Below are 24,658 nucleotides of genomic sequence, written 5' to 3'. Positions count from 1 at the left end.
AGGAAAGCTGCAATCGTCAACCATCAATATCAAGGAAAAGGCTGGACTCCACTGCCTTTCATATCTAAAAGCCAGCTAGAGGCTGATCTACAATGAAAAGCTATGTTGACATAGCCACATCTCTCAGGGGTGTGAAAAATCTCCTCCACAGAAAAGTAGTTAATGTGAGCCTCAGTGGAGACAGGCTTGGGTTGGGTTGTCAGAAGAATACTTCCAGTGTTTGAAGTGTAGACATAGCCTTAGGGCTGGTCTACAGTACGTGGTTATTTTGGAATTAGCTGAGTTAATTCGAAATAAAACTGATTCCATCCACATGCCCAAATCATTTTTTTTTTTCAATTGAAAGGGCTCTTTAATCTGGTTTCTGTACTCCACCTCAGCAAGTGGTGCTAAAATTGAGATTGCAGTTCCGGATTAGAGGTACTGTGGACACAGTTTGACATTATTGGCATCCGGGAACTATCCCAGAATGCTTCCTTGTGACCACTCTGGACAGCACTCTCAACTCCGATGCACTTGCCAGGTTGGCAGTAAAAGCCCTGGGAACTTTTGAATTTCATTTCCTGTTTGGCCACTGTGGTGAGCTCATCAGCACAGGTGACCATCAGGACAGTCCACCATCACAGGCGACCATGCAGAGTCCATCATCATGAGAGACCACGCAGTCCTGGATTCACAGATGAGCTCCAGCATGGTCTGAATGGGAGGTATCTGATCTCATCGCATGTTGGGGAGACGAATCTGTTATGGGAGAACTACGTTCCAAAAAAAGAAACACAAATACACCTCTACCCCGATATAACGCTGACCTCGGGAGTCAAAAAATCTTACTGTGTTATAGGTGAAACTACGTTATATTGAACTTACTTTGATCTACTCACGTGTGCAGCCCCCGGCCCTACCCACTCACCCCCAGAGCCTTGCTTTACTGCGTTATATCCAAATTCATGTTATATTGGGTTGCATTATATTGGGTAGAGGTATATGTATGCTAAAGTCTCCAGGGCCATGATGGAAAGAGGCTACTCCAGGGACACAGAGCAGTGTCATGTAAAAATCAAGGAGCTCAAGCAAGCATATCAAAAAGCCAGGGAGGCGAATGGGCTCTCTGGGTCACAGCCCCATACATGCTGCTTCTGTGATTCCTGGTCATTCCTAGTAGATAGGACAGAATGGCTGGTAACCGTCCTCATCATAGCAACTGGGGGCTGAGCTCCATCAGCCCCCTCCCTTTCCTGTGTAAAGAAAAGATTCTGTACTGCCTGGACTACCATAGCAGCGGGATGCTGGGCTCCTCTCCTCCACATGGCTTAATGTTCTGCCTGGACTGTCATAGCACCGGGAGGCTGTCTCCCCCTCATTTTATCTCACTAACAAGTCACTGTTTCTTATTCCTGCATTCTTTATAACTTCATGACACAAATGGTGGGGACACTGCCACGGTAGCCCAGGAAGGTTGGGGGAGGAGGGAAACAACAGGTGGGGTTGTTGTAGGGGCACCCCCCCGAATGGCATGTAGCTCATCATTTCTGTGGGATCTGACACAGAGCAGCTGTACTTTCTGATACACTGCTTCTCTAGTACACTTGCCCCATATTCTAGACAGGACTGACTCTATTTTTAGAAACCATAAAGAAGGGATTGACTTGGGGAGTCATTCCCAGTTTTGCCTTTGTGCCTCCAGCCCACTTCAGCCAGGGGCACCCATGATAGCAGCAAACAGCACAGAAAAACAGATAATCATCATCTCATTGGCAGCAAATGGTACAGAACAACTGATAACCATCTCTCCTATCATGTAAAAGCAAATGAATGCTGCTGTGTAGCGCTGGAGTATCACCTCTGTCCGCGGCATCCAGTACACATACAGTGACTGTAAAAAAAAAAAAAAAAGCTGAATGGGCTCCATGGTTGCCATGCTATGGCGTCTGCCAGGACAATCCAGGGAAAAAGGGCGCGAAATGATTGTCTGCCGTTGCTTTCCCAGAGGAAGGAATGACTGATGACATTTACCCAGAACCACCCGCGACAATGATTTTTGCCCCATCAGCCACTGGGCTCTCAACCCAGAATTCTAAGGGGCGGGGGAGACTGCGGAAACTATGGGATAGCTACGGAATAGCTACCCACAGTGCAACGCTCCGGAAATCGACGCTAGCCTCGGACCATGGACGCACACTGCTGAATTAATGTGCTTAGTGTGGCCGCGTGCACTCGACTTTATACAATCTGTTTTATAAAACCGGTTTATGTAAAATCAGAATTATCCCGTAGCGTAAACATACCCTAAGACCACATGCAGTGACTGGTGACATAGGGAGGTACTCGTGACACGGCTAGAGAGGGCCTGAATGAGGAAACAGATAAATCTGTGGGGAGTTTCTTGATCACTATGAAAGTTCTTCTTCCTGTGGACACTGGTAAACCACATGGGAGTACAGCTCAATAAGAAAACCTTGGGGCTGAAGGAGCTGTGTATGGCAATACATATAGTCATGTAGGGGTGTGTGATCTAAATGAAAAATGTCTCTGAGTACTGGGTATACTATGGCACCTATGGCACTGCCCCACCAGGCCCACGCTCAGAGCCCACAGTGACTATATAGGGGCCCACAAAACCCCTAGCCCCTAATCTGTAACTGTATAGATCACTCTTGAGACCAGTGTTCTATATTTGCAGTCAATATTGTAGAAAGGTTGTCGTGTAAGGGGTCTACGGAGAGTTTATGATTGGCTGATTATAATGATGCTATCTCTAGATGTGTATCATTTTTGTAGTTGACGTTATGAATATTGGCTCTATGCTGCCTGTATTTCAAACTTGTGCTCTGCTTCCGAGGAACACCCCAGACAAGTTGGTGTCAGTTCTGCCTAGCCTCCTTAATGGCCCATTAAGGACCATCAGCTATACGATGGACCCATTGAGAGAAGGCAGATACGCCTTGTGACTAAGCAAGGTATGCAGGGACCTGCCTATGGACAGAACTCTAAGGTTTTTCTATGCCATGTGCTGGATAGAGTGTCCTTGGGACAAAGAAAGCGAAGACCACATGGCAAGAGACTAGAAAAGGCTGATGCCTCGTCTCCATCTTGTCTTCAATCCTGCTTCATACCTCTGGAGGGACTTTGCTATAAACTGAAGCTCTCTACAAAGGACTGAATGACCCAGCTGTGGATGAACTCCAGAGACTTGATTTGAACCTGCAGTTTATTCCATCACTGCTATAAGCCTGAACCAAGAAATTTGCCATTACTGTATGTGAAGGGTTAAAATCCATGTGCATTTTATATAACAACCTGGTCTATGGATTGTGCCAGCTCTTTTCCAGACTCAAAGTCCAGAGTATGGTCAAGGGACCAGAGGCCTAGCAAATCGTGACCAGCAAAGAGAGAGCTGTTATATAAGGTTATAGGCAGGTTAAGGTTAGTAAAATATAGTGAATCAATGTATTAGTATTACATAGAGAATTATATTTGTTGAGGTGGTTACAATACATGTAAAGTTGCTAGGCAATCAGTAATAGTAGCATTGCACGTGCTTTTGACTATTTTCAATATTATTTTCCTTTTATATGTGTAACCCTTCTGCCCCTCTGAGTTGGCAGCAACAAGGGCCGGGTTCAGTATCCAGGGGTTCCGTTTCAATAACACAATGCATAACCAGCTCGAGCCCCCACCCAGGGACCTGGGACACTTACATACTACACCCCGCTGGGCGCCTCTAGGAGGCAATACTTCCCCTCTCTCAAGCACAGAGTCTGAGTGTAGCAAAATTCTTTTAATAAAGGAAGGAAACAATGCGGCATCCCATTGGAGAAACACCACAAACAGGATTATAACACAAACTATAAACAAAACCCCACCTCCAAATATGTTTGGCAATGTCCTTTTCCCCTTAGGGTCTTAAGTCCAATCACCCCAAAGTCCAACAACCCAAAAGTCTCTGGTCAATGCCACCCCAGAATTCAAGAGTTTATCTGCAGAGTTTTACCCCCCCCCCAGCCTGGGTGGAAATGGGGGGGAGTCCACACAGGGTGTTTAGGGGCACCTTACATGGGCCAGGGCCAACTGCTCCACCTCTCTGTGGAGTTCTACTGCAGCCTTCACCATGACCAGCTCCACTACACCAGCTGTGCCGCTCCTCCAGCCGTTCCTGCAAACCGCTTCACTCCGCTCACTGTTCCATGGGCTGCTCTAACATGCTGCAAACTGCTCTGCCAGCCACTAAACGATAGGTCTTTAGGTTCCCTCACTAGTTAACACAGCACTCAGTGATCTCAGCTCTTAGTAAGGGAGCCCTGGTGCTGATGCCCTATTGACCCAACATGAACTCAGCTTAGCAGTCTCTAGACAGACTCCTAATAGAATCAAAATTAGTCCTACTGTTTTACAGTGGAGAGAAGAGACTGTGCACTTGATGTTCCAGATTCTCAAAAGGCACCCATACCATCAAATACACACACCAGTCCCCAGCTCTCTCAATTCACTGGGAGTTGGAACCCATGTCCCTTGTTTAGCAAGTTTCACTTAAGTTATATTAAGACATCTCTGTCATAAAGCAGTCTCATAGTTCCTCATTCACATAAACAGCTGGCAACACTTTATTTATCCTGCCCCAGTAACAAAGAAATTGGGGATCCCAGAGCTGTCAAAATAACCATCCCAGGCTGCATTGGGCTATGCTGGGCGTGCCCATGCAAATATCTGAGAATTCACAATTCCTGAAATTCTTTCAGCACTTCTCATAATTCACCACCAGATGTCAGGGTAGAGCTCATCCTGACTCTGCTTACATAGGTGCACTTTTAGGAACAGGCAGTTAATGCATAATATTACTTGGACTTGTGCTTGTCTCCAGTATAACTTGCCATTTGTATTAATCCTCACTCAGTGCTGGTCTTTAATTCTGTTTCTCTCATTCTGTCTGTGTTGCCTTTATAGTCGTAAGTCATTAAAAACCTTTCTGGAGGAATAATTAGTTGTTTAGTTTCTCTTTTGCGGACACTACTCAACCTCATTACATCCGTGTTGGGTGTTGGGAAGCAGCGATCACCCAGAGCCCCACTAGGGCCCTGACAAGAGCCTCCCTAGGGCTCTGACATGTGCCTCCTCCTTCCATTAATCTCCACAACCACGTTCTAGACAGGGGCATGGTGACCTTCCTGGGGATCTTGACAGCTTTAGCAGCTTCTTGGGGGCTATTTTCCTGCTCACAGCCACTGTCTTCTTCTCATGTCTTGTCCTGGGGGCCCAGCTGCTGGTTGACTGGGAAGGAGCCAAGGTGCTGGTGACTTTAGCCTGCACCAAGTTGCCTTTGCTCATCAGACTCCTGAACCCCAACTGAATGTGGTTCTTGTTCTTCTGCACAGCACAGCCCTGGAGAAGAAGATTCTGCAAATGTACATTCATATGATCCCTTTGTTTAATTGATGAAAACATAAACTAGACACTTAGAGGATTGGAACTGATTTCAGCTTCTGGACAGCTTAGCTGGGTTTTTATTCATTTGCTCAGGAAAATGCTGAATGGTCAAATTCATTTTAAGCTCGCCATTCAGTGGAACTCCTGAAAATAGTGGAAATGGATATGAATATGTTTTCATTTAAAAAAGGCTTCTAAGGGGGTACTTGGATGATTTGATCTGCAGTCAAACACTCTACCACTGAGCTATACCCCATAACAAAGCTGTGCTAGAATCTGTGATCTTAAAGACTTTGAAGGGCAGACCCTGCTTCAACAAGCTCCTTTTCCATTCCCAGACAATGGGTGGTTTTAAAAATGGAGTTTGAATAACTTTTATATATACGTGTAGGCACCACAGCTTGCATACCCACCAACATAGCTTCCCCCACTGACATAGCTACCGCCTCTAAGGGAGATGGATTAACTACACAGATGTGGCAGCTCTCTCCCATCAGCTTAGAGCATCTTCATTAATGCACTACAGCAGCATCGGTGCAGCTGCGCCACTGCAGCATTCTGAATGTAGACTTGCCTCAGAGTAAGACCAGACTGACTCCATTTGGCACCGTGGATGGTGAGACACCACACGCACTGCTGTGCAGTTCTGTACGTGTGTCCATGGCTGAACAGCAAGAATTCCTGCCCATTTCCCTTCTAGCTGGAGTATGATTAAAGTGTGTTTGTGGTTAATGATGTTGCTGTAGATTGTTCATTCCCTGCCTGGACAATTCAGACAGCCCCTTTCCCATCATATCACCAGCACATCAGTGATTCCAATAGCAGGGCAGCTTTTCTCTGCGGCACTGAGATTTTTGAGGGATTTGGTGGCTCCTTTCTTTCCTCACCCTGGAGTAAACTCAGCTTTTTATTCCATCCTTAATGATTCCTGGAATAACAACAGCAGCATGAATAAAGAGGAGCATGAATATCTCACTGCCAGGGAAAAGTGGCCACGTCCCCTCTGTTTGACCATTGCCCTTGCAGGACAGAAGGTTTCAATGGAATTGAATGCCTTGGCTCAGACAAGAGACACAGAAAGATTTTGCTGTTCATGGATCCATGCAAAGGAAATTGTGTCTCTGTGTGAAAATGGGGAGGGAAATAAAATGCTCACATGGTGGTGTCTAAGGCAGAAGGGAACCCTATAGGATTAGAATAGGATAAGTTCTCAAGCAGCACGTTTCTTACTTTGCCCATCTGTCAATTTTGATTATTATCGATGGAAATATTTTGCCATTGGGTCATGTGTTTACACAGAAATTGACATTTACCAACAAATATGTAAGTCTTCCAAGCCTGCCTAGTCTGCCGATGGTGAGTTTAGAAGGACAGAGTCACTCTTCCCACTCCCCATTCCAGGCCTGGGCTCTCCATGCTATCCACTTCCCACACTGCTGGGATCCTTCCCTGATCTCCTCTCAGAGCTCTGCCCCCCACTCCCACTTCTGGGATCCCCTCCCAGCACTGTCCAAATGCCCCGTTTCCAAGATCCCTCCCCATTCCCTTCCTCTGCTCGGAGCAAAAGCTCTGCACTATTCCCACACTGGGAATTGAACCTGAGTCAAAATCAGGAATCCTGACCACTAGACCCTATGGGACTGGGATTGTGATGTTTGTCTACTAAGACAACCCCTCATAACAGCAGCAGCACCACCCAACAGGGATTGCACACAGGGCTGCATTAACCCTTCAGGTGCTGAGGTTTTCTCTCTATCCATTCCCAGTGCTTGTGATCAGGAAACAGACATCAGGGCTCCCAGGTGCTGCAAAGACCATGACTGAGATCAGGACCCCATATTGCCCTAGATGCTGTACAAACCCTGGCCAACACTGGGACACCCAGAGGGTTCCCTTCAATTTCTCTGAGCCTCTGCTGCCCAAGTTCTTCTGACTCCATCTGAATCACCCTCTCCCCTCGCAAAAACCCACCTTTCCAAACAGCAAAGAATCCTGTGGCACCTTAAAGACTAACAGACATTTTGGAGCATGAGCTTTCGTGAGTGAATACCCACTTCATCAGATGTATGCATCTGACGAAGTGGGTATTCACTCACGAAAGCTCATGCTCCAAAACGTCTGTTAGTCTATAAGGTGCCACAGGATTCTTTGCTGCTTTTACAGATCCAGACTAACACGGCTACCCCTCTGATACTTGACCCCTTTCCAAACAGTCCTTCTTTCCCTGCCCCCTAATTCTGCTTTCACACCCTGGTACCATCTCCTTTCCAACCCCCAGGGGAAGCAGAGATGGAGGGAACTTCAACCACTGTAGACAGCCCCAGCCAGCGCTGCAACCAGCCCAGGCGGGTGTTTGCAGACACAGGAAGGGATCAGCTGGATACGGTGGGTGCTGGGAAGAAAGAGGCAGAAGAAAACCCAGAGGCTGCGGGCGGGGCAGCTCCTGGGGGCGGGGCTCTAGCACAGACTGGATTCTGTTGCTACTTCTGTGTGACCGGGCGGGAGCTGCTGCTGCTCCCCGGGGTCTGTGCAGGGGAGAGCCCGGCATTAAAGCTCTTTCCCTGCCAGGCCAGGAGGGCTGGGCCGTTCCTCAGGGGAACCAGCCTCCTGGAGCCCCGGACTCTACCACCATCAGCTCCAGGGTCAGAGACTCCAGGTGAGCGAGAGCCCCCGGGGGAGTGCGGGGGAGGGCCAGGAAAGTGACTCTCCGCCCCCGGATCCGCAGCTGTTGCAGCCCCCGGGAACCTGCTCCCTGGTTGCCCATGTGCTGCCAGCAGCGGTGGAGCCGCCCGAGCCAGAGCAGAGCCGCTGTTCTCAGCTGTGGCCAGGATCTGCCCCCGGCAGGAAACTGATTCTCTGCTCAGGGGAACCTGGGAGAAGCCTCAGAGCTGCCTCAGCCCCAGTGGAGCTGCAGCAGGATCCGCGCCGGCCCCGCTGGGATGGCGGGGGCGGGCAGAACCTGGGGCCCGGCGGGGGGGCGGAGACTGGGGCCCGGCTGGGGGGGCAGTGTATTAAATTGCTCCCAATTGCAATGTGCTACGCCCGGGCACTGAGCATGCTCAGTAACAGCTGTTGAAGCCGCTGCACTTCTCCCTGCCCATGTCAGCCGTAACGTTCCGCTGAGCGCTAGTTCCAGGGGCTGGAAAGGGGCGATGGGAGCAACAGGGAGCAGGGCGGTGCCAGGGTCTGAGCAGGGGGTGGAAATTGACTGGTCGGGGGGCGGGTGTCAAGCAGCTAGAGGCAGAGTCCGGAGGGGGCTAAAGGGCAAAATCAGGGCTAGGGGGAGGAGCAGGAGTTGAGCTCGTGCTGAGGCGCTGGCAGAGGCCCCCCCCCCTTTGGTGTGGGGGGAGGTGTCAGGAAGGGGGGAGGGGAGAAGCCGGAGTTGCAGGGAGGGGAAGGTCGGAGGGGGGGTCGAACTGTCTCTCTGCAGCCAGGACATTCCCGTGGGAGGGGTGGGGCAGGTGAGTTAACTGGATCCTTTCCCTGTTTTTGCCACTTCCTCCCACATACAAATTCTCTCAAGTTTTTCCTTTTTTCTCTCTCATTATCACATGTGGCTATAAAATCCAGGGAGATTTCCCCCCCAATGATAAGCTCTCTAATCTCCCCCGATTTTGCCCTGTTCTCTCCATAATTCTCAAATGTCAATTAAAAATCTCTCTCATGGGGGGGATTTTCCCACCCATTTTATCTGCAGCAATTTGTCCTTGTTTGGATGGGAAATTATTGCCCTGAGTCATTCCCCAAAACATGGCTGCCCCTGGCGTGGGGATGGGATGAGGTGCCTATTCTCTGCCAGGGCTGGGAAGGGAGTTGCATGTGTCCCCCATGGAAACTGCCCAGACCTCATTTCCCAATCCCACCTGCTGCCCCCTTCCTTTGTCCAGGGAGCCGTCCAGCTCTCTCCCCCACTCCCTTGCCCTCTTAAATCAGCTCCTCAAGGGGCTCCCTCCAAGCTGCCTATGTGAATGGTGGCAGTGGGGGGAACCATCACTTTGTGTTTATGTATTGGACAGTCATAAAATCCAGTCAAACAGTCCCCCCTTTCCCTCTAGGTATTTCATAGCAAAATAAAATCCCCTCAGATCTTGGTGTTTTTCTGTCATGTTATCAAATATGTAGTTTGTGATACATTTTCTCTGCAAATCTCAAAGGTCGATATAAAATACCCTAAACATTTGCCCCACTTTTCTTTAGTTGTCTATTTCTAATTGAATATGAGGGGGTAATAATAATCTGTGGTGTTATACCTATCTCCTAGAACTGGAAGGGACCCTGAAAGGTCACAGAGTCGAGCCCCCTGCCTTCACTAGCAGGACCAAGTACTGATTTTGCCCCATATCCCTAAGTGGCCCCTCAAGGATTAAACTCACAACAGACCAATGCTCAAACCACTGAGCTACCCCTCCCGATTGCTTCCCAATGAGCTAAGATGTAGCCACCTCTCGGGTGGATCCATGGTGGCCATTATTTGCTAGTGACAGGACATGGTCATTTCTTACCTACTTTGTCCCTCCAGACCTTCCATTCTCCTGTTAAAGAAGCACCCCCCAGTGATCCTCTGCCTGTGTGACTGGCCAGCAGGGGGCAGTGATAACTTTCTATCCATTATCAGGCACTGTGAGGTAACACTGTTGCTGGAGCGAGGGGGCATGTCTATGTGGGGCGATTGCAGCTGAAACTGAAGGGGCATTGTGGTAGGGGGAGGTCTCTGGGTGGCTGAACAGGGGGTACCCTAGTTAGGTTGGTGGGTTCTGGAGGTCTGGGGTTTATGGGGATGGTTCTGATGTGTCAAGTCCTGAGGCTATGGGTCCTGGAGGTGGGTATTGCTGGTGACCTGTTGGCTGCAGAACAGTGGGAGTGGGTGTCTCTTGGGGAGGCGGGACAGGGGGTTAGAGGGAACCTGGTGCTGTGCCAGGGGCTCGGTCTGGGCTTCCCCTGCAGACTCCTCAGGTCGCTGCCATGCCCAGTGCACAGAATGTGTGTGGGAGAATCCCCCGTGCTAGGCCAGGGGTGCCACTGTAAAGCATCAGGTGATCCTGCAGGGGGGAGGAGGAGGTGCCAGGCAAAGGGCAGGGCAGATCCTGCTGGAGGGCAGGCAGGAGTCCTAGGCAGACAGTGAAGGACTGAGTTCCCAGTAGGGTGGTCCCTTTTGAGGGGGTCTCTGGCTGCTGGGGGGTCGTGGTGGTGGGTGGGTCCCAGGGAATATCTGGGGGGGCTGGATGGGGGCTCTGGGGGCTGCTCCTGACCTCGCTTCTTCTCTCTGATTAGCTTATGCCAGAATCCTGGCTCCAAGCACTTCCTGGCATTCCCCAGCAAGGCCCAGTCACCGTGATAACTTTCTATCCACTTATCAAACACTGTGAGGGTGAAATCACAGATTTTGCTTTTCTCCTCTCTTGAAAAATGCAGGAACTTCCGGTTCTGTAGGGAAAATTTGTGCCTCGAGTCCTTGTCCTAGATCTGGGGAGTGAGGGAGTGGGAAGGGGGTCAGCATTGCTGCACAATGGTCTCTTCCACAGCATTCTGGACTCGTTCTTTCTGAAATCTGGTTTCATAGAGATCATTGTTAATCCAGAGTCACTGCGTGGAAAGACAAGGAGTGACTCCGGATGGACAAATGAGATCAGCAATTCTCCCTGTGAGGAGGGGCTCTCATTAGCTACTCTCCACAGTGAGCTAAAGGAGGGAAGGCTGCTCAAATGCTCTATCCCTCTCTGCTCAGGATATTGGGGTTCAGCTTCCTGGGTCAGAGGCTGCAGCCTCCATTGTGATCTGGGAGACCAGGCTTAGCAGCTGCTGCTCTCCCAGTGGGGGTTCTGTGCTGGGAAGTGACCTTAATGAAAGCTTCTTCTCTGCCAGGCCCAGGTGAACAAGAAAAGGAGCAGTCAGAGGAAAAGCCAGTTCCTGACTCCATATTCCCCCTGCTGCGGTGTGGCTGCCTGGGGTCAGTGGCTGAGGGAATCCCCCACAGTGACTCCTTGGGTTCTGCTCTTTTCTAGCCTTGTGTTCAGAGACTTTGTTGTGGGATGGGGGGAGGGAGAACGGAGGTTAAAAATGTGTCTGTGGGCTTAGCCTGACAGGAGGGGCCAGGTCTACACTGTAATAAAGAGATTGAGCATTTTCCCAGCATGGCAGAATGTAGGATGTCTGTCTGCAGGGAAAGAGCCTGGGGGAATCGTGATGTGAAATGAACTGAAACCGGTTCTGAAACCTCCACCACTGCCCTTCTCACGCTGCCAGGCTGCAGAATGACGTCCATGTTCTGCTCCAGCTCATCCCATCCTCTCATGGGAGAGAGAAGAGAAATGGCTGCAAAGGAGCTAGCTCAGGTAGGAATTATCAGTGGTGGTGGTGGTGGGGTGGTTGGTGGGTCCTGCTGGGCGAGAGGGACAGCAAATACACCGGAGATGGGAAGGTTTGCACAATCTGGTTTGGAGGTTGAACCGGGGTACGAAATTCACAGGGTGGGGAAGGGAGGAGACCAGGGTGTGGCAAACCTGCTGGGAGTTGTTTAATAAGTGGCCTAGATTCTAGGAACAGACTCATGAGGTTTGAAGGTGGAAATGCCCTAATTTGTGAAACAGAAAATAACCCACCTATATGAAGCTAGGAGAACTGACCAGACTCCCAGTACTGGAGCCTGATCCAACTAACCAGCGGTTGCTGTGAGATATGAAAGGGGCACCCAGCAATGAAGTTTAGGGGAGATTCCTCTCTCTTCATATCCAGCTCCTCAGAATGAGGAGGGTGTTGGGCTTCCTAACAGGGACCTCTCCCTGTATCCTGCTAGGGGCTCCATCTGCTGTTGTGGCTGGTAGGTGTGTGATGGATCTGCTGGGAGAGACAAGGGGCTCCCTCTTCCTGTCCTCACCCTGGTGCTTTCTGGATGCTCTGAGAGGGGTGGGGGTGGGACTCTGTTGACTGCGAGCCACCCAGAGCTTCTGTTTGGCTCCTCTCACCCACAAATAGTGGGGCTGTGACTGGGGCAGCAGGTACTGAGTTTTGGACCCTTGCTCTTTCAGGAGCTGGTGTCCTTTGAGGAGGTGGCTGTGTATTTCACCAGGGAAGAGGGGGCTCTCCTGGACCCTGCTCAGAGGGCCTTCTACAGGGATGTTATGCAGGAGAACTATGAGAACGTGACCTCTCTGGGTAAGGATTTCTGTGCCCTCAGTTATTAGAAGGGGAAATGAAGAGATAAGGTTCATGCCAGCCCCACAATGCTACCTCTGCTCTGCCCTGTTTCAGCATCCCCCAATATGCCAGTGACACACACACTACCAGAGACCTTCCTCTGCTCCATCCAGACCAGAATGTGCTTGGGGTGTAACAAGCAGGCTGCAGGAGTCAGAGCTGCTGGTCCAGGGTTACCTGTCACACAGACACTCAAGGTGTCCTTGAATGCTGGCTGGGAGTATCCAGACAAGGGATCTCCAGCAGCAGAACATCGAAACTCACCCAGGATTACAGATGATACAACTCCTCACTGCTCTGGATCGCACCCCAGCATGTGAAAATGGCCTAGGTTGATAGTGAAGCTTCTTGACACATAGAGAGACTTGCTCCCCCATCTTCATGTCTAATAGCCACAATCTCTCTTCTCTGCAGATTCCTTGGATCTTGGAGTCCCTCATTCCCAAAGTCACATGATCTGATTCTTATTTTTCACATTCTGCTTTTCTAGACTAATTAGAGTCTGTTGTTCCTGAATTATAACTTCTAATTACCCAGTGTTCTCCACAGCCAAGTTCTGGCAATCAGTGGCTAGGGACATCATACCAGTCCATCCTGGGTAATGGCCATTCATGGACCGATCCTCCATAAATGTATCTTGGTTTTTTTTTGACCCCTCTTCTAGTCTTGGCCTTCACAACATCCTCTGGCAAAGAGTTCCACAGGTTGATAGTGCGTTGTGTGAAGAAATACTTCCTTTGGTTAGTTTTAAATCTGCTGTCTATTACTTCCATTGGGTGACTCCTAGTTCTTGTGTTATGAGGAGGAGTAAATAACACTTCCTTATTTACTTTCTCCACAGCAGTCTTGATTTTATAGACTTCTATCATAGCTCCTGTTCTTCGTCTCTTTTCTAAGCTGAAAAGTCCCAGTTTTTTAAATCTCTCCTCATACGAAAGCTGTTCCATACCCCTAGTAATTTTTGTTGCCCTTTTCTGAAACTTTTCCAATTCCAATATATCTTTTTTTGAGATGAGGTGATGACATCTGCACATAGTATTCAAGATGTGGGGGTACCATGGATTTATACAGAGGCAATATGATATTTTCTGTTTTATTATCTATCCTTTTCTTAATGATTCCCAACATTCTGTTCGTTTTTTAACTGCTGCTGCACATTGAGTGGATGTTTTCAGAGAACTATCCACAGTGACTCCAAGATCCATCTCTTGAGTGGAAAAAACTAATTTAGACCCTATCATTTTATAAGTATAGTTGGGATTATGTTTTCCAATGGTCTGCACTATGTGCTATCCTGACATCTAGTACTGCTGAGATCCTGCTGTGACAGGTTTGGTCACAGAGACCCCCCTGGGACTGTCCCCTGGTGTGCTCAGACTTCCTCTGAGCCCGTTTTCTGTGCCAGTAAGTCTAAGCCTAATACACTAAGAAACTGATTTATAGATGAAGTCTCACCCCCAGAGATGTTTCAATAAGCTCCTTTCACAGACAGGACTCCTTCCTAGTCTGGGTCCAGCAATCACTCACACCACCGTAGTTACTGTCCTTTGTTCCCCTTTCTTTCAGGTATTTCTTGGGGGTGGAGAGGCCATCTCTTGAGCCACCTGAAACAAAAAATAGTGGTTCCCAGGGCCTTTTATATTCTTTCTCTTGTTGGTGGAAACCCCTTTGTTCTCCTGTGCAAAATCACAGCAACAAGATGGAGTTTGTAACCATATGGTCAAGTCACATGTCCATGAATGATTTAGCTTTCTGCAGGCCGACGCCATTGTTTACATGCTAGTTTGAATGTTCCCAGGAAAGCTCAGATGTAGATTGCCATCTCCCAAAGTCCATTGTCAGTTAAGCGTTTCTTGACTGGGCTCTTACTGAGAATAGTCCTGTCTCAAGAAGCTGAGCAAATAGTCCACTGAGGATACTTAGAATCAAGCACATTGAGATACAAGTACATGGCCAGTATTCATAACTTCAAATACAAAAATGATACACACATACAGACAGCATAATCATAACCAGCAAACTACAACCTTTCCATAGTCGCCCCACTTGGCCTCCTCTGTACAAGACCTGGTGCAACCATAGGACCTGATTGCAACAATGATCTATATGGTCACAGTTCATGTCAATAATGTTACACCTGCATTAATGATATCCCTTCCCTTCCTGTTCCTTACTCTACTGAACCCCTTCAGCCCATGCTTACTGTTCCCAGCTTCCCCAGGACTCTCCCATTGTCTCTGGACCTCTCTGTCAGCAAGAAGCAGTGCCAGGGAGACTTGCCCTCTCTCTGGAGTCTTGGATTTCTGGGACATGGATTTACTTTCTCTGTGTTGTAAGAGGCTTTGTTATAATGAGTGTCTGTGACATTACCCAGAGTACAAGCTGGACTGTTGAACAGCTGTCACCTCAGTTCTCCAACCTGGGATGCCTTTTCCACTGTTTTATGTGAGAACAGCCTCTCTTGGCCACTTAACACAGTCTCCAGCATGTAACTCTCTACCAGCTACACAGTATTGAGTGCTGCTAGTCAACCACTCAGGATAACACCAGCAAATTCTCAAGTACCAGATTTTCCCCCAGAAATGTGCATCTTGCACTGTCCAAGCTACTGCACAACACATGCTCATATGAAGTCTGTTATTTCATCAGTGGAAAATGACATGCACTAGCCTTGTTATCCAACATGGAATTTCTCACACAGTTTAATCTTAATTCCCTGCTCAGAGGGATAGCTCAGTGGTTTGAGCATTGGTCTTCTAACTCCTGGGTTGTGAGTTCAGCCCTTAGGTGGGGCCACTTAGGGATCTAGGGCAAACTAGTACTTGGTCCTGCTACTGAAGGCAGGGGTCTGGACTCGATGACCTTTTAGGGTCCTTTCCAGTTCTGAGAGATAGGTATATCTCCATATATTATAACAAGATTAACTACCAAAAAAAAAAAAAGATTTTAAGTGACTACAAGTAATGATGCATGAAAGTCAGAATTTGTTTACAAAAGAAATGCAAAGATAAAATACAAACTAATGTCTAACTTAACAAGCTAAAATGAATTCAAAGCACATGTTTCTCTCACCACATGCTGTGACAGGCTGGCTTGTTTTCAGTCAGGACTCTTCTCTAACCCCTACTCCTGCCCAGGTTCAGTTCTTCAGGAATTGTTTTCATGAGGAGACGGAAAAGTGGGAGAGAGAGAGACTCTCAAGTGTTTTCCCCACCTCTTTTTATAATTCAGTCCTTTGTACAGAAACATCATCAGTTTTCACCTGAGTCATGCTGACAGGCTGTCTGTTGTGGATGTGACCTTCAAGCCTTCCCTGTGATGCAATGTAAATATCTTGTTCACACCTTCCCATTGCTGGAGAATAGCTATTTCACCAGCTGTTTGCCTTGCTGTCTCTGAGGGAACTGGTCTGTGGGTGTTCCCCAGAGTTGTACCATTTTTAGTAATACCATTCAGTAAAACCTCATCACTTTACATACAGTGTTGCTACGCATATTTTAACAGGAGGATAATATTCAGTAAATTATGAGTTTTCAAATGATATCTCACAAGACATACTTGTTCACTGCTTTACTAAGTGTCACACTGTATGGAATTGGGAGACACTATATTATTATTATTATTTATTATTAATACCAATATTATAAAAATGCAATGAATCATGCTAGCTATGCTGTTTAAGGTATCTGTGAAACTATTGTGATTTGCCAAGTATGAGAATCTTGTTTCTATGTTTGTCTCACCTTTGTAGTGTGAGTTATAGATGTGCAGGGTATATCTGTATTTCCAGACTTGTGCAATGTTTCTAGGAGACACTTCCAGGCAGAGTGGCATTAGCACTGCCTAACCTGTTTGATGGCCCATGAAGGGTCATCAACTGTACCACCTTGTGCCTCAGAAAGAGCCAGAATTTACGAATGTACATTGCCACAGAGCCACAATAATATGTAATGATTATATTGTATTTTTATGTGTATGTGTGTATAGATATAGATATGGGATTTCTGGCAATTTCTGGCTTTCAACAATTCCCTTGAAATTTGGTTTGTGTTCAGTTGTGCTCACACGCAGCAGTTATCTTAAGTGGCTGACTGTCAAAATGGATCAGTGCTTGGATTTCACATTTGAGTGTCGAGAAAACAGACTCACAAAGATAGGTCGAGGCAAATATTGAGATTCATCTTAGGGCTGCACCTCTGATGTTGGCATATTTATCCTTTGGTACAGATTGCCAGAAAGTAAGGGTGCCCCTGTGTCTTCTGAACAGATTTCAATCTGTCATCTTCCAAAAGTTCTGTTATTTCCATCTGGGATGATGCTTCATCAGTGACTAAAGGGGGGCTTTAGACAATTGGCTTCAGCACTAAAAGGTCTTTTCTGCTGCAAATCTTGGAATCTTTCCTCAAAACTGTCCTTAAGATCTCTAATCAGGCTCACATATCTAGTTGTGCTCCACTTTAGGGGTTCTGCTGCATCATTTTTTGATCTGGCTGGAAGTTGTGACATTGAGGGAAAGTGTGTCGGCTCTCCCTCAAGCATTTGTCTGTGAAACAACTGCAGTTTGTTCATGAACACAAATACACCTTGCACTGGGTCAGACAGCAGCCACAATTTTTCTTCTAAGTCCACATTTAATTTATCCAAATGCAGCTTCATGTCTGCAAGAAATGCCAAGTCTAGAACCCATCCCGGATCTGTAAGTTCAGGGTGCATTCTGTGCTTCTCCTCCATAAACAATTTTACTGGAGCTCAAAAAAATGGGAATTAACTTTACCTCTCGAGAGCAATCAAACTGCACAGTGAAATCGGCAGGGGAGTCATCTTCATCCAGTTCTTCAGTTAGATTTTTGAAACTGTCTGTGATTAAGTGCATTTGAGAGAATGAAATTCAGAATGTGCAAGACAGGTTTCATGACGTGATCAAATTTGAGATATATATATATATAAATCAGTTGCTCCTGATGAATAGTAGCAAAATGTCCAAAATTCAGGAAAGCTCTTGTTAGACTTACAGAGCCCTACTAATCCATTCATCAATCCCCACATGGATGAGCCCCGTCTGTTGCAATGGCAGTTAGCCTCTGTAAAGGCAAGTGGCTTTTGTAACTACTAACATCAGCACCTCCTGTAGAGCTCATCCCCGAGTTCTGTCCTTCAGTGACACGATATTGAGGAGTTCTTCCATTACAACACAGTCATCAGACACAGTGTGGACAAATACCGATAATGTTTATCCTGTGCATGGCATGATTCATCCAAAGCGATGCTCAAATACTTAGTTGCGAGTGCAGTTGTGATTTGATGTCACTGTTCAGGTTGGAGATTCTGCATTCTGTTGTGTGATGTGAAAGATGCAGGCCAGACATTTTCTTCTGTAGATTCTCGTTCTCTGGTGAGAGGATTAAAATCACATCAGTGAGGCACGTTTTTATACGCTCTTCTTCAGAGTAGGGCTTTTTCGCATGGGCTGTGTGCCAAACCACATCATAGGAGGCTAACGTTACAGTCTGCGATCAGTTGGCGCATCTGGTGAAGAACTGGACTTCTATATATGTTTGTTTTTTCAAAGTTTTCAGTTTTAAAGTGCAGAGTTCAGAACCTCATGGGAATTCTCGATCCATATGTGCATGGCTAGAAGCCAAATGACGCTACAGGTTTGAAGATTTGAACTGAGACACACAAATCTGGCAAAGAAGACACGTGGCCTTACGATTACGTTTAACAAAAAAGTCCTTATTCTCCCACTCCTGTTGGAATCCTCCATTTTCATCTCTGTATTTTCTTTCCTGTTTGCACTTGCCTTCCATTTTTAGGTGGTGTAAGAAAAAATTTGATTAAAAATTTCCACACCAGCTAGTCACTGTGTCGTTTATTCAAGGAGACACTGGTGCCGACTAGGGGTGCTGGACCCCTGGCTCTGTCTCAGGCCCCGCCACCCACTCCACCCCTTTTCCCAAGTCCCCATCGCCTCTTCCCACCCCCTCCCCTGTGTGAGCCATGTCCTCACTTCCCCTTGAGCCTGCTGTGCATCGCAGAACAGCTGATTGCAGCGGGCGGGAGGCACTGGGAGGAGGGAGGGGTGAGGCTGCGCACCGCATCCTTGCTCTTCCCCCGCAGTGCCGCCTCAATGCTGTGGAACAGCTGATCATGGCGGACAAGAGCACGGGGGAGGGAGGAGGAGGCTCTGATCAATGGGGGCCGACAGTGACTGGGAGGCACTGGGGGGAGGGAAGGGGCACTGATAGGGATGCCAGTTGGTGCTGGGCAACCACAATTTTTTCCTCAGAGTCAGCTCCTAGCAGGAGTTGCATAGTATCTTCTGAAGAGCCGCATGCGGCTCCAGAGCCACAGGTTGGCCATCTCTGACCTGTAGAATGAACCCAAGGAAAAGACCAAGGGGATCCACCTATTGAGTCAGCCTGCCCTGACCTTGGCATTTTCAGTGAGGACTGTCCCAGGCACACTGGGTCACACTAAGTACTGAAGTTCAACTAATAGAATGCTTTTTTTATGACAAAGTCTTATGAAATCAATGGAACTCCTTTGTTTTCTTTCATCTGAGCAGGGTTTCCAGTTTCCAAACTATATATAATCTCCCAGCTGGGAAAAGGGGAAGAGCCATGGGTCCCAGATCTCCAGGGTTCAGAGAAAAGAGAGATTCTGAGAGCTCCCTGGCCATTTTTTAATAGAATCTCCAGCTCTGGTAACTAACAAAGATTCTGATCCAGGCCTGTATCCAGTCCCTTCCCTGGACCTGTGCCACCGAATTAAAGAAAAGCTTGGCATTTTTTAGGAAGCCATTCCTCATTAACACTGCTGAGATTTTGAGTAGTTTTGTAAAGGATTTTACTTCAGAGAAGTGTAAATTTACCCTATCCAAGACCAAGGATTTGCAAGAGCTGAGGTTGAAAGAGTCCACAGTTTTTGGTTTCCACCCCAGTAAAGGAAGCTATGGTGACCAATGACCCAAGGAAAATTGTTTGTGCAACTCCACTTCCTAGTCCAGTGTCACTGATTACACTTCCAAAGTATGCCAGGGTTAGATTGAGAACAATCATCCTTTGCTGTTTGGATCCAAAGAGAGAGTGCTTCATAGGACATTCCTTCCTCGTGGATCCCAAACTGGCTGCCTGATTAGGTAACAAGGACTTTCAGGCTGTAGAAATGATGGTAACCAATGAGGCAACGAATTTATCAGGCTCCAATTTCAGACTTCTGGATACACGCATATTGAGTCCTGATTCTATGGTTTTGTGTCTGACGCTATGGCTACACAATAAAGCTGATGTTGGCACAGCTGCACCAATGTAGCTGCGCTGCTGTAGGACTGCTATTACAGATGCTCTGAGCCAATGGAAGAGACCTGTCATGCTGGACTTTTAGTCCAGCTCCCACAAGCGGCAGCAGCTATGTTGGCAGGAGAAGCTCTCCTGCTGACGTATCGCTATCTACACAGGAGGTTAGGTCTGTAAAAGTACATTGCTCACCTGTGTGGATTTTTCAAACCCCTGAGTAATATTGTTACACCAATAAATGTCTTTAGTGTAGACAAGACAGTTTTATCTTGTATTTTACACATTTACATCGCTTCTCCTCTCCCTCCTCCTACTTTGAAAGATTAAAAAGTGTGAAAAGAGAGGTATTTTTCTTCATGATGCAAACATTCCCACATAGGAGACCGTTTCCGCCAACACACATGACAGAAGATCCTGAGATATATAGATTCTCAGAAGTGGTTGGGACAAACCACAACTTGAGCCAAGGTTCAGATGTTGGCAAAGGGGATAGAAGAAAACTAACATGTATGACAAGAATTTGATCTTTGAATATATTCTTGTTACCAATTAAAATGAAATTATAAGTGAAGTTATTGGTTAAAGAGTAAGAGACTGTGTGATAATATGAATATTTTGGAAAAAGTAAAAGTTGTCTTGTTTTTTTGTTTTGTTAGTCATATAGGAAATGATGGCTAATCTTGAAAAGTTAATTTGATTTAATTTACCCTCTGTTGCGTAAGGAGTTCTGGTAGAAAAACCTCCCTCCAAAGATTGAAGTGGGAGAATGTGTGAGAGAAAGAGTGTGTAAGAGAATATTGGCCCAGTATAGATTTTAATTTTTTGTGTTTTCATATAGAACTCATTTTGCTTAGTTTCGAAGTCAATTTCTATTAAAAGGAAAGCTACTCGCGGAGATAAATTGTATACGTTTTTAACCACTTAGTGCGTAATGGTCACTGGCTTCCCCACTTCTCTAATTTGCAAAGGAAAAGCCTGATATCTGTCATAGGATGTGTCCAGCAGGTAGAAAAGCTCATCAACAATCAATATAAAGCAAAAGGCTGAAGTCCATTTCCTTTCAGGTTAATAAGCCATCTAAAGGCTGGTCTATGCTGAAAAGCTGTGTTGGCAGAGCCATATCTCTCAGGGGCGTAAAAAAAATCCTCTCCACTGAGAGAAGTAGTTAATGTGAGCTGAGCCCCAGTGTAGACAGTGTTAGGTTGTCAGAAGAATATTTCCAGTGTTTGAAGTTGTCCTAGGTCTCACCCCCACTCTGAACTTTAGGGTACAGATGTGGGGACCTGCATGGACACTTCTAAGCTTAATTACCAGCTTAGATCTAGTATAGCTGCCACCATCCAGAATTCACAGTGTCTGGATCACTCCCTTTCCCCAAAAAACCTTCCCCTCCCTGGGTAGCTTTGAGAGACTCCTTCACCAATTCCCTGGTGAGTCCAGATCCAATCCCTTGGATCTTAACACAAGGAGAATTTAACCATCCCCTCCTTCTTTCCCCCACCAATTCCTGGTGAGTCCAGATCCAATCCCCTTGGATCTTAAAACAAGGAAAAATCAATCAGGTTCTTGAAAAGAAGGCTTTTAATTAAAGAAAAGAAAGGTAAAAGAAAGAAAAGAAAAAACAAACTCTGGGAGACAGCATACCAGCTAATCTCACAGACAATAACTTGAAAACACAGGATGTTCTCCTGGGCAAAAATCTTAATACACACAAGAATACCCAAATTTGATAATTCCCTTAATTTGCACCAAGACAAATGCAAAAGAAAATAAACATAAACCTATTTATTCCTTTCCAAAACTTACTATTCTGGTAAGAGACTGGTTCCTTGGTCTTTTTCACTCCAGCTGAAACTGAAAACTGACTAAACAAAGGAAACTTCCCTCCTTCCTTTTGAAACATCTTGTTTCCCCATTGGCTCCTCTGGTCAGGTGTCAGCTAGGCTAGGTGAACTTCTTAACCCTTTACAGGTAAAAGAGGCATTAATCCTTAGCTGTCTGTTTATGACAGAAGTGTAGACATAGCCTTAGACAGATTGATCCCCTATGGGAAGCGAGTCATGACATCAATTCCAATTTTGACCCATCTCCCTGTATGTGAGAAAGTTACTAATGTGGAGGGCTGAGCCAGCTGTCCGATCTCCTGGTTCCTCAACTGTAGCTACAGCTCTTAGTACCCATCAGTCCAAAGACTGAGAGAAATGGAGAGTTCCAACCATTGTCATTTTAGTATCTTATTGTTCCTCTCTTTGTTTTTTGTGCTGGCCTTTCTGTTATATCAGGGTGTGACTGTATAGCTCAGAGCATCTGTGACAAAAGCTCATTGGTGCCAATTGGCAAAGGGGTCACTGTTATTCACAAGCAACTCCTGTTTCAGACCTGACAAACTCACCACACCTAATGCACTGATTTTATGATATTTATCCAGGAAGCATAGCAGTGAGATCTCTACTGAAAGCTTGTAAATTATTGATACTCCTAATCACTGCAAGAGGTGTGTCCGAGTCATATTTAAGAAGTAATGTAAGTACATGGAAAATTATGCCCATATGGTATTGTTGTGAAAGTGAGTCACCCCAATCATAGGTCTTGGTGGGGTTGGCCCATTCCAGTGGGAGGGAATTGGCACCTGTTCCTTGCTAGCCAGTTATGTGATGTATTGCTCCATTGTCAACCTTTGCACCAACCCGGAAAAGTCAATGGAAAACCATCAAAGACAAACTAGCGACACTGAAACCCTGTGGAAGTGAAAAGGACAATATGAGAGGAAGGAGATTGTCCTTTCTGTGAATATAAAGACAAAAGACTGATTCAGTTCATAACAGGGTGGAGAAAAACACTCTGGGTCTATTCACCAAGGAGATTCTTAATGACCAGTGGTGCTTCATGAAAGGCAGGGCCGTGGCTCCTAGGGACTATCAATCAGTGAAATTGACTGAAGTGTGAGGTGAGAATCTACTTAGATAGGAAAGGTAACTATTAAAAAGTAGAGGTTGCATTTTCTGCTTTTGTTTAGTTGGTAACAGCTGGTTTCCATCACTCACATTTGTTTGTTTAAATCTCTATCCTTTGTTACATTTTTGCTTGTTCGATAAGTGTACTCAAGTGCTGTGTGAGGTACATTAGCAGTGGTCCACAGTAAAACTAGTAACCTAGGATATACCATTGCTTTGGGCAGAGAGGATCTGGGATTTCTCTGAGTATCTGGTGATCTGGGCTGGACGCCAGAGGGGGACACATCGAAGGAACTCAGGGGTTAGGATGGTTGCTGTAGCTCAGAGGAGGGTCCTTGAGTGCCTGATGGGCTGAGTGAGTTTGGTCACTAACATCCAGCTGCCAAATGCAAAACTCCCTCTTCCTAGTGGCATATGGCAACAAGGAGACTCACAGTCCTCAGCACCCTGAGAAGGGTCACAGTGTGTCTCTATGTTGATTCACCTGTCAAATTCACACAGGGAAAGCTCCCTACAGCATAAAACTCTGCCCTATGAAATCATGGAACATGTGCTCTTCACTCTGTGAAAGCATGTAAAGAATCCAAGCGCTGCAGGGTTGGTTTGGGTCCAGAGTGACTTAGACAAACTGGAGGATTGGGCCAAAAGAAATCTGATGAGGTTCAACAAGGAGAAGTGCAGAGCCCTGCACTTAGGAGGGAAGAATCCCATGCACTGCTACAGCCTGGGGACCGACTGGCTAAGCAGCAATTCTTCAGAAAAGGACCTGGGGATTACAGTGGATGAGAAGCTGCATATGAGTCAACAGTACCCTTGTTGGCAAGAAGGCTAACAGCAGATTGGGCTGTATAAGTAGAAGCACTGCCAGCAGATCGAGGGAAGTTTGTTCATTTCAAACCTACAGCTTATTCATTTCATTTGGTGACCCCTCCTAGTTCTTGTGTTATGAGGAGTAACTAATACTCCCTTCCTTGGTCCTTTAAAAGATATTATGTGACCCCCTCCCCCTTGTCTCTCATGTCCTGGGACCAACATGGATACAACAACACCGCAAACAACAAGGTTCAAAGTCAATGCACATGGGAGAAGCATCTTGTGTTTCATTCCTTATGTCCTAGTCCCATCGTGTGGCCATTTCTTTTTCTTCCTTTCTGTTAAAAGCTTTGGTGTTTTGCACAGAAATATTATTTCCCCAGGAGAGACCCAGGAGTGAGGGCTGCATTCCTGTACCAAACAGTCACTAGAAGGGGGCAGACAAAGGCCTTTAGGATGAGGCATCTGTCACTGTCAAAAAATCATCTCCTTCCTGTGGTTCTGCAGGCAGCAGGAGCAGCCGCAGCTCGGTGGCCCCCGGCAGCACTCCGGGGGGGCTGGAGCAGCAGTAGGCACCCTGGGGCTCCCCTCTCTGAGGCAGCAGCTGGAGTAGCAGTGGCTCTCAGGGATTCTCCCCTGGTAGCTGCTGCTCATTATCCATCAAATAAAACACTTCCACCTGCAAGTGGATTTAGCACAGGACCCTCAGAATCAGCAGCTGTTCCACCTCCCTCTGAGATCTCTGGTCAGGTGTCCTAGCGCTGGAAGCCTTCTGTTTAGATCCTGAAATAACATTTTTGCACTAGGAGGGGCTGAAATTTTGAATGGGACATTGTAGCTCCACCGTTATTTTATTGAATTGCTTCAAAACAGCAGTGTAGAAAGTCTCCTAAGTGCGAGGCTCTCTGCCATGGAAACAGCTGCCCCTGCTCTCCAGGTGTCTGTGCATTCCACCCAGCAAAGTGCAAACCTGCTCCGCAC

The 24,658-nt window shown here is 46.8% G+C and overlaps 2 protein-coding genes across 2 annotated transcripts in view; both read right to left on the bottom strand.

Moving 5' to 3' along the window:
* The window catches only part of LOC127052538 (zinc finger protein 239-like), a 232,021-nt gene that overhangs the window by 26,888 nt on the left and 180,475 nt on the right, over window positions 1–24,658 (bottom strand). The window lies entirely within an intron of this gene.
* LOC127052619 (major centromere autoantigen B-like) overlaps window positions 1–24,658 on the bottom strand; it is a 362,626-nt gene that overhangs the window by 241,659 nt on the left and 96,309 nt on the right. The window lies entirely within an intron of this gene.

The sequence above is a fragment of the Gopherus flavomarginatus genome, chromosome 5 (genome assembly GCF_025201925.1).
Source record: "Gopherus flavomarginatus isolate rGopFla2 chromosome 5, rGopFla2.mat.asm, whole genome shotgun sequence".
In the NCBI taxonomy this organism is placed as follows: domain Eukaryota; kingdom Metazoa; phylum Chordata; order Testudines; family Testudinidae; genus Gopherus; species Gopherus flavomarginatus.
The sequence above is the reverse complement of the archived record's forward strand: the minus strand, read 5'-3'. Positions and strand labels throughout refer to the sequence as shown.